Genomic DNA, 7,320 nt, shown 5'->3' on the forward strand with positions numbered 1-7,320 from the left:
CTTGATGGTGGGTCCCTTGTAAGATAACTCTTTTCAGCATGCTCCATTATCCCTGTTTCTAATTGTTTGGATGCTCACTATTTGAATAATGTTGTGATTTTTCTGAGAATAATCAATTATCAGAAAAAAAAATTTTTGCTACCAAACAGAAAATCCCATAGAAGGGATATTTCTATGATTATTTTTCCCCTGGACAAAGTCTATTTTCCACTTTACCACAGAAGAGTTCAAATTCTGTCACACCCTTTATTTTTTTCCCAAGTTTTTAAATACTTATTTAATTTCTATTTCATCCGTACAGCTCTCCTGCAAAGCACTGCAATATTACTTTCCTGACAGGGACAAGATTCTTCTTAAAAGATACTCCTCTCCATAGCATAAGTGAGGAGCCCACTGAGGTAACATAATTTGAGCATGATAATGCTCTCTGCACTATTAAACATGGAGAGTTTAATTCCTGATCATAACCTCAGTCCAGAAGCCATGAAGGTGCTAATCAATTTTCCAACTTTATTCTCATCCACTCAAATGCTGTTGCAGTGAACGTGTTCCAGAAGTTTCACAGAGACTGTGTTGCAGTTTCTCATCATTGTATTCATCATTCAGATTAATCTGACATAAAACAGGATTAGCAAAGTCCCCATTCAAGGTTAATTCAGAGAGGTGCTGTGAGTACTGATGTATTCAGTCATCTTTGACAGGATGAACTCAGTCATACCTTCTTGAATTTAAAATGGAAATGAGGGAGAGACTTGTGAGACTTGTATCTCTCACCTGTCTCTGAGACCAGTGGAAAAGGCAGGGACAAGGAAGACTTACCCTTCATGGAGGAGGGTTAGTTTAGGGAAGATTTAAACAAACTGGGAATATGCAAGTCCACAATCACACATGACTCAGCAAGTGCTGATAGAATTGGCTGATGTCACTGTAAGGTCACTCTTAATTGTTTTTGAACAGTCATTGTGTTTGGAGAAGATTCCTAACAGGTAGAAGAAATCAAATGTCACCCTTATTTTCAAGAAAGGCAAGAATGAGGATTTTGGGAGCTACAAACTGACCGACCTTGCATCAGTCTCTGGGAAGTCATAGAGCTGCTAATTGAGGAAACAATTTCTGAACATATTAAAGGTAGAAGATGATTTGGAGTAGTTGGCATGCATTTATGATAGGTAAGTCTTGCTCAACCAACCAGACATCCTGGAAAGTTGACTGGCTCAGCAAATGAGAGGAAAGCTGTGAACTTTGTTTGTCTTGATCTTAGTAGGGCTTTTGACAGCCTCTGAAATGCATCCTTGAGACAAATTTATGAAGTAAGCTATGACTAGAGAAGTAGACAGTGGGGTGGAGTGAAAATTAACTGATATGCTGAATTCAAAGGTTTTTTGTCAGCAGCATGAAGTCCATCTAGAGTCCAGTCACTGGTGGTGTATCCAAGAGCCTAGGACAGTTCAGCATCTTCATTGATGACTTGGCTGACGGGGGCAGAGTGCACCTCAATTTTACAAGTGACACAAAATTGAAAGGGGGAGCTGACACACCCTGCTATTCAAAGGGACTTCGACAGGCCAGAGAAATGGGCTGACAGGAGTCTGATGGAGTTCAATGGAGGGAGGTGCCAAGTCCTTCACCTGGGGAGGAACAACCCCATGCACTGGAGCGGGACTGGGGACCAACCAGCTGAAAAAGAGCTTGGCAGAAAAAGAGTAGGGGTTCCTGGTGGACAATGAGCTGAATAAGTCAGCAACAAATGTCAACCTTGTCCTAGGCTGCATCAGGAAAAGCATCCCAGCAGGTCAAGAAAAGTGGTTATTCCCCTCTACTCAACACTGCTGAGGACACATCTGGAGTGCTGTGTTCAGTTCTGGCCTTACCAGTGCAAGAAAAATGTGGATGTAAAGTGAGTCCAGAGAAGGGCCGAGAAGAAGATTAAGGGAGTGAAAAATCTACCATGCTGAATGAACTGGGATTTTTCATCCTGGAGAATACTTGTGGGGAAGCAATCTTATCAGATATTTTAAAGTAAAAAGAGTATCCTCTTTAACCAGGAGACACACAATGAGGTCTACCTGTGCAGGTATAAGAAAGACTTTAACAATCTAAAAGATCTTTCAAAAGTATACTGGAAAAGTTGCTGAATCACTGTAGGACATTTGTTAAGAACAATGTTAGTGGTGGCTTCTTGCTGCTCTGTAAGCATAGCAGCACCTTATAAGCCTTTGTGTTTCAAAAAAAAGTAACTTAGGAGATTTATCTTTCTTTTAAAGCTCCTTTTGGTGGCAACCAGCCTAGAAGAAATTGTCATTGATGAAGATTTGCATAATACTGTCCCCAATATAGTCCTGAAAACTAGTCAGGTAGTAAGAATTATAGTCTGTATCCTTGGTCATGGAAAGGCATCAGCCAAACAAAGAAATTCTGTATAGCCAGATTGGTTTTATAATTTGTGCAGCTTGATCACACAGTAACTGTAGATAGTTCCACATTAGGTTGTTTCTGAGTTTAGCTGAATGATGCAGCTGATGAGCTTGGTTTGGTTGTGCAGTGTTTTTAATGCTTACTGATACTCCTGACCACAAGGGTATTGCCCGAAATTTCCTTGTGTACTGAACATAATGTATCCGAGAGAAGAGATTTAAGCAGTTCTGACATTCTTTGTTGCATATTTTTTTTGCTTCCCTGAGCCAGAAATCCTAAGTTCTTGAATCATTATCTAAAGCTAGAGTGCCTACATAGACTTATGGAGCTGTTGCTTTCCTTCCACTTCACAAATTTTTCATCTTCAATGGTATTAACATATGCACTCATCTTGCTTTTTTAGTCAGAGTAAATGTTCCAGCACTAACTATCTTCTTCCTGTATGCTTTCAGCTAAAACTTAAACAGATCATGTAAAATGAAAAAGAGAGCTCTTTAGCATGCATTTCAGTGTTTAAGTAATTTTCATTTAAACATGCCACTTGGGATTTAATTTGAAAAACTTCAAATATACTTGTTTTTTTCCTGTAATAGGAATCAGGGTAATTGCTATTTTCAATGGATAACTAGAGGATCAACATATTAATAAATGGTGATAATGACATTTGTGAGATTCCTGAAGGGAAAAGGAAATGTTTTGTGTGATACCCGTGTTTGTTCATGGAGTTAATTGAGTATAGGGTCTTTAAAGTTTTGTTTACCATTGTAAGAACACCTAGAAGCTTGTCTTCAGGATTTGGGAAACTATATACACATGCAGCAAAAATAGATCAATGCCTTGAAAGGATTTTAGCTCATTCAAAGAAATCTCAAACTTTATTGCTAAGTATAAATTAACAGTTTCAGAATAGAGATAATTTTGTTGGACAGTGACAATGACCTTATTTACTTACTTATTTACTACATTACATTGAAAAGTCTGAGTTCTTTTTACCTGTACTGTAAACTAGTATGTATGCAAGAAGTTGAAAATGTACATATTTAGATAAGATTTCTAAAGGACTTTCAGTTTTTTTTTGTCTGCAAGGGAAGAATAGACCTCATTAGGCAGAAAGTAAAAATGAACATTGAAGTTTTTAGTTATGAAAGAAGCAAAATAAGAAATGTGGAATAATTTAAATTGCCTAGCATTTTCCATTGTTAGATTTTTGTAGTATGTTGGGGTTTTTTCCTCAAAACTTTAATACCTTACTGTTTTCACCAACCTTTGAAGTTTGCCAGGGTCAAAGACCTGCAGCAGGAGATAGGTCTTTTGTAAATATTTCTAAATTCTCATTGAATTATAAAATTTTACAAATTACCACTTCCCTGACTTCATTTGCATTTCAGAAAGAGATTTTTGTAGGCTGTCAAAATGACTGAATATAAAGGCTACAAGTCTGTGCTGCTGCTGTAAAGGAACAATGTGTATTTGAAACATTCAGGTCCTGCAGGAACACCTACAGCAGACAGGAATGATGCTGAAAGCAAAGTGTTATTGATTGATGTAAAGGAGGAGAGGAAAAAAAGATCTATGTACTTGCTTCTGTTCTACTAGTCACACTGTGTGCCACGTTATGCCATCTCCCACTCTACTATGAAAACATTTGTTCAAAAGCAAACATTGTTCTGATTCTGAAATCATGTTCTCAGACATGGATACCTTCATGAATGTTTCTTCTCCTTTGAATCTCTGTATTGTCATACAGTTGCTAATTACATGTTCACATTATTGCTTTCTAAGAGTTGTGCATCATGCAGTACATGAGATTTTTACATACAGAAAAAGATTAGAGCCTGTTTTAGAGCTTTTTCTGTAAGGCTGTATTTTTAGTACAGCATTCAATGTAAAGTAAAGGAGCAGCAATAACGTTAATGAAATGTGACTCCTTGTTTAAAATTCCCATTGTAAAGGAAGAGGCAGTGTGAGGGAAAACAAGTGTAATATGTTTTTCTAGGAAAAATAGCCTCTGTTCATCTGGAAAGCTTACTCCTATCCTAAAGGAAAATAGTCTTGAGATGTGGTGACCTGAGCTGGCAGAGATATCATTCTGTATAACTTATTTGCAACTTTTTCAGTTTTGGAACAGTGCAGAATATTTTCACAAAGTAGTGTGAAAATGTAGGAAGAGGTAGGTGGACTAAGGGAAACCTGTTTATTTTATGGAAAAGGTTGGATGCAAGAAAAGGAAGTACTGGAAAGATCAAAGAAACAGCAGTCAGTAAGCATTTAAAGAAAATGGATAATAGAGTAAGTTATTATTATAAAATTTTGCAAGTTAGACAAAATAAATATCAAGATCTTAAATTTAGTGAGTATACATAATAAGTGCATATATTTGGAAATTTATGGAAAAAAATGAACACAGCCATATATATGGTAATACTTTTGTGATTTTTATTTTAAAATGTGTTCAATACTTGCAGGAGAATAGTATTTTTTTTCTATTAACCCACAGCTACAAAACATAGAAGACTGAAACCATGACTGCTAAGGCTGGAGAATCCTCAGAAGGTGAGTGTAGTCACTGGGCGGGACTAATGTGTGATGGTGTCTGACACTTCAAGTTGGGTTGTTGGTATTAGTGTTTATGAAACAGAGAATGCAAACAAAGCAGTGGACAAAACCATTCAGGATTCCCATATTTACTTACTTGATCATGTTGGACATACTACTCATGAAAGATACTGGTGAAACATCTGATGGAATCTAAGCAGAGAAAACATACATGTGAAGAGGCTTGGTACAATACATTGTTTGCACTAAGTAAGGCAAATTTACATTTACCTCTAATTTTGGCACAGATGCTGTGAAGGTTAAATGCTTGATGCATAAATTTATTTTCTTTCTGTTATGCAACTCAGAACGTGAATGATAAAGCATTTATGAAAATGACTTGAAACTATATTGTCTTGTTCAACCTCCAGTCTCTATTGTGAATTTCGGAGGAAATATGGCCCTAAAAGTGGACAATGTTTGAGAGGATACTTTTTTTCTTTTAAATTTTTTTAATAATGCAGAATGTAAACAACAACAAGTTATGAAAAAATATGTACTGTGCTGCCTCTGACTGGGCAGTCATTTGGTGAGAAACAAAATCATGAACTGCAGAGATGCCAGTGATGAATGCTCACTTTTCTCCCTTTCTGGAGACTGTATGTTTTTTGCATTTATTCTGAAATATATAGAAGGTATGCCATGATTACATTTGCAAGTAGGTAAATTAAATAAACCCACTTCCTGATACAATTAGTAATGTAAAGCAAGAAATGTGTATGGCTAGTCAGGGAGACGTACAACTAGCCCTTGCACATGCTGAAACACAGCTATGCTTATTTTATCTGGGTCTGTTCTGCTGTCTCTGCAGCTTGGTCAGACGTGACTGAACCACCTATATAGGAAAGAAACTGGAAGAGAGAGGCGGCAGAAGCAAAGAATGCATTGTGCACTAGTGACCTAAGAATTTGCACAGATCCCTAAGTGTGATTTTAGTCATACATATTATATTGGAATTTGCTTTATCCTCAGCAACAGCAGGGGCCTATTGTTTTGGAGTTTTATTCTTTCTTGTTTATTAATACCCTGGTATTAATACAAAGCTGTTGATGATTAACTTGTCTGCCTCTGAGAACCATCATGTAATTTGTTACAACTGATTTACACATTCTGTAATAATCCTAGGTCTTGGATATTAGAGTGTCATGGAGTAAATGTGTGTATAGCTTTCAGATGAAAGAGAGGAGGATATGTGTGTCATTCTGTAGGTTTATTTTCAGAGTCTCTGTGAAAATGATCTATAAATCTAGGTCAGAACACAATTTCAGCATTACTAGGGCCCTATGCAGCATTACTAGGGCTGCACAGATCTGTGATTTGAAGTTTGAGAGGAATAAAAACATGGACTATAGTAGCTCCGTAGCTCAACATGTATTTATGTGTTATAAAAATTCCATAGGTTCTGCCTGTGCTTGATTCTAGCTAGCACTGTTACATAATTATGGTTTCTGAGACTGTTCTTTTCAGAAAAGTAATCCATTTGCATTGTTCATGTCAAAACCCAAACAAAAAACAAAAAAAACCCCATGCCACCCTACTAATTTTAAACAGATTATATTTACTTTCTAAACTAAATCAAAGGTATAGATTATATTTCTATGTAAAAATGCTTGGCATGAGCACTGACCTTAGAGAGTATAATAAATGAATATGTTTAAAAATAAACAACTGTAAGGTAGGGTCCCTGATGTTAATTTTGTAAACTGCTGCTGATACAGCAATTATTTGTATATTTCAGTTTAAACTCAGTTTAGCATAATTCCTTTTTTCACAGTTCAAATACATCAAGTCAGTGTAATGGTAACAGCAGAGTACTAGTGATATGGTAAGAATGCCCAGACTTACTTTCTCTGGAAGAAATAAATTATAAATAGAAAAACTCCCTGAAATTCTAAAATAATCCACAGATTTTGAAGAAAGAACTTTTTAAATAGCATCTACTTAATTTTCTGTCCCTTGGTCATGCTCACTGGTTTAAAATGTAATAATTTTTTTTATTAGCATGTATCACAACAATATCACACACAATACGTAAGTAATCAATAAGCATATACACTGTGTAAACATTATTATGCTCTGTGTTTCTTGGTATCTTTCACTTGATGATATCAGAGACACCTATAAATGTTGAATGAAAGCAATCTAGTTACATTCTGAAGAACTTTTAATTTATACCTGAAAATCTCATATTTCGTCCATGAGATTTCATATTATCTCATATAACAGACAAGATATTCCTGGGCACTGCTATATGCAGGTATTATATCTTCTCATGTATGAATGGGTGAAATTGTGGCTTCATTAGTATCA

The 7,320-nt window shown here is 36.1% G+C and overlaps 1 long non-coding RNA gene across 1 annotated transcript; it reads left to right on the top strand.

Moving 5' to 3' along the window:
* Positions 1-4,463: 4,463 nt before the first annotated feature.
* LOC127473001 (uncharacterized) lies at positions 4,464-6,028 on the top strand. Its single transcript, XR_007905231.1, has 3 exons — positions 4,464-4,671; positions 4,913-4,968; positions 5,822-6,028. It is a non-coding gene; the product is annotated as an uncharacterized LOC127473001 (long non-coding RNA).
* The last annotated feature ends 1,292 nt before the right edge of the window (positions 6,029-7,320 follow it).

Source organism: Manacus candei, unplaced genomic scaffold (assembly GCF_025592945.1).
Source record: "Manacus candei isolate 608988 ecotype Guabito, Panama unplaced genomic scaffold, ASM2559294v1 h1tg000033l, whole genome shotgun sequence".
In the NCBI taxonomy this organism is placed as follows: domain Eukaryota; kingdom Metazoa; phylum Chordata; class Aves; order Passeriformes; family Pipridae; genus Manacus; species Manacus candei.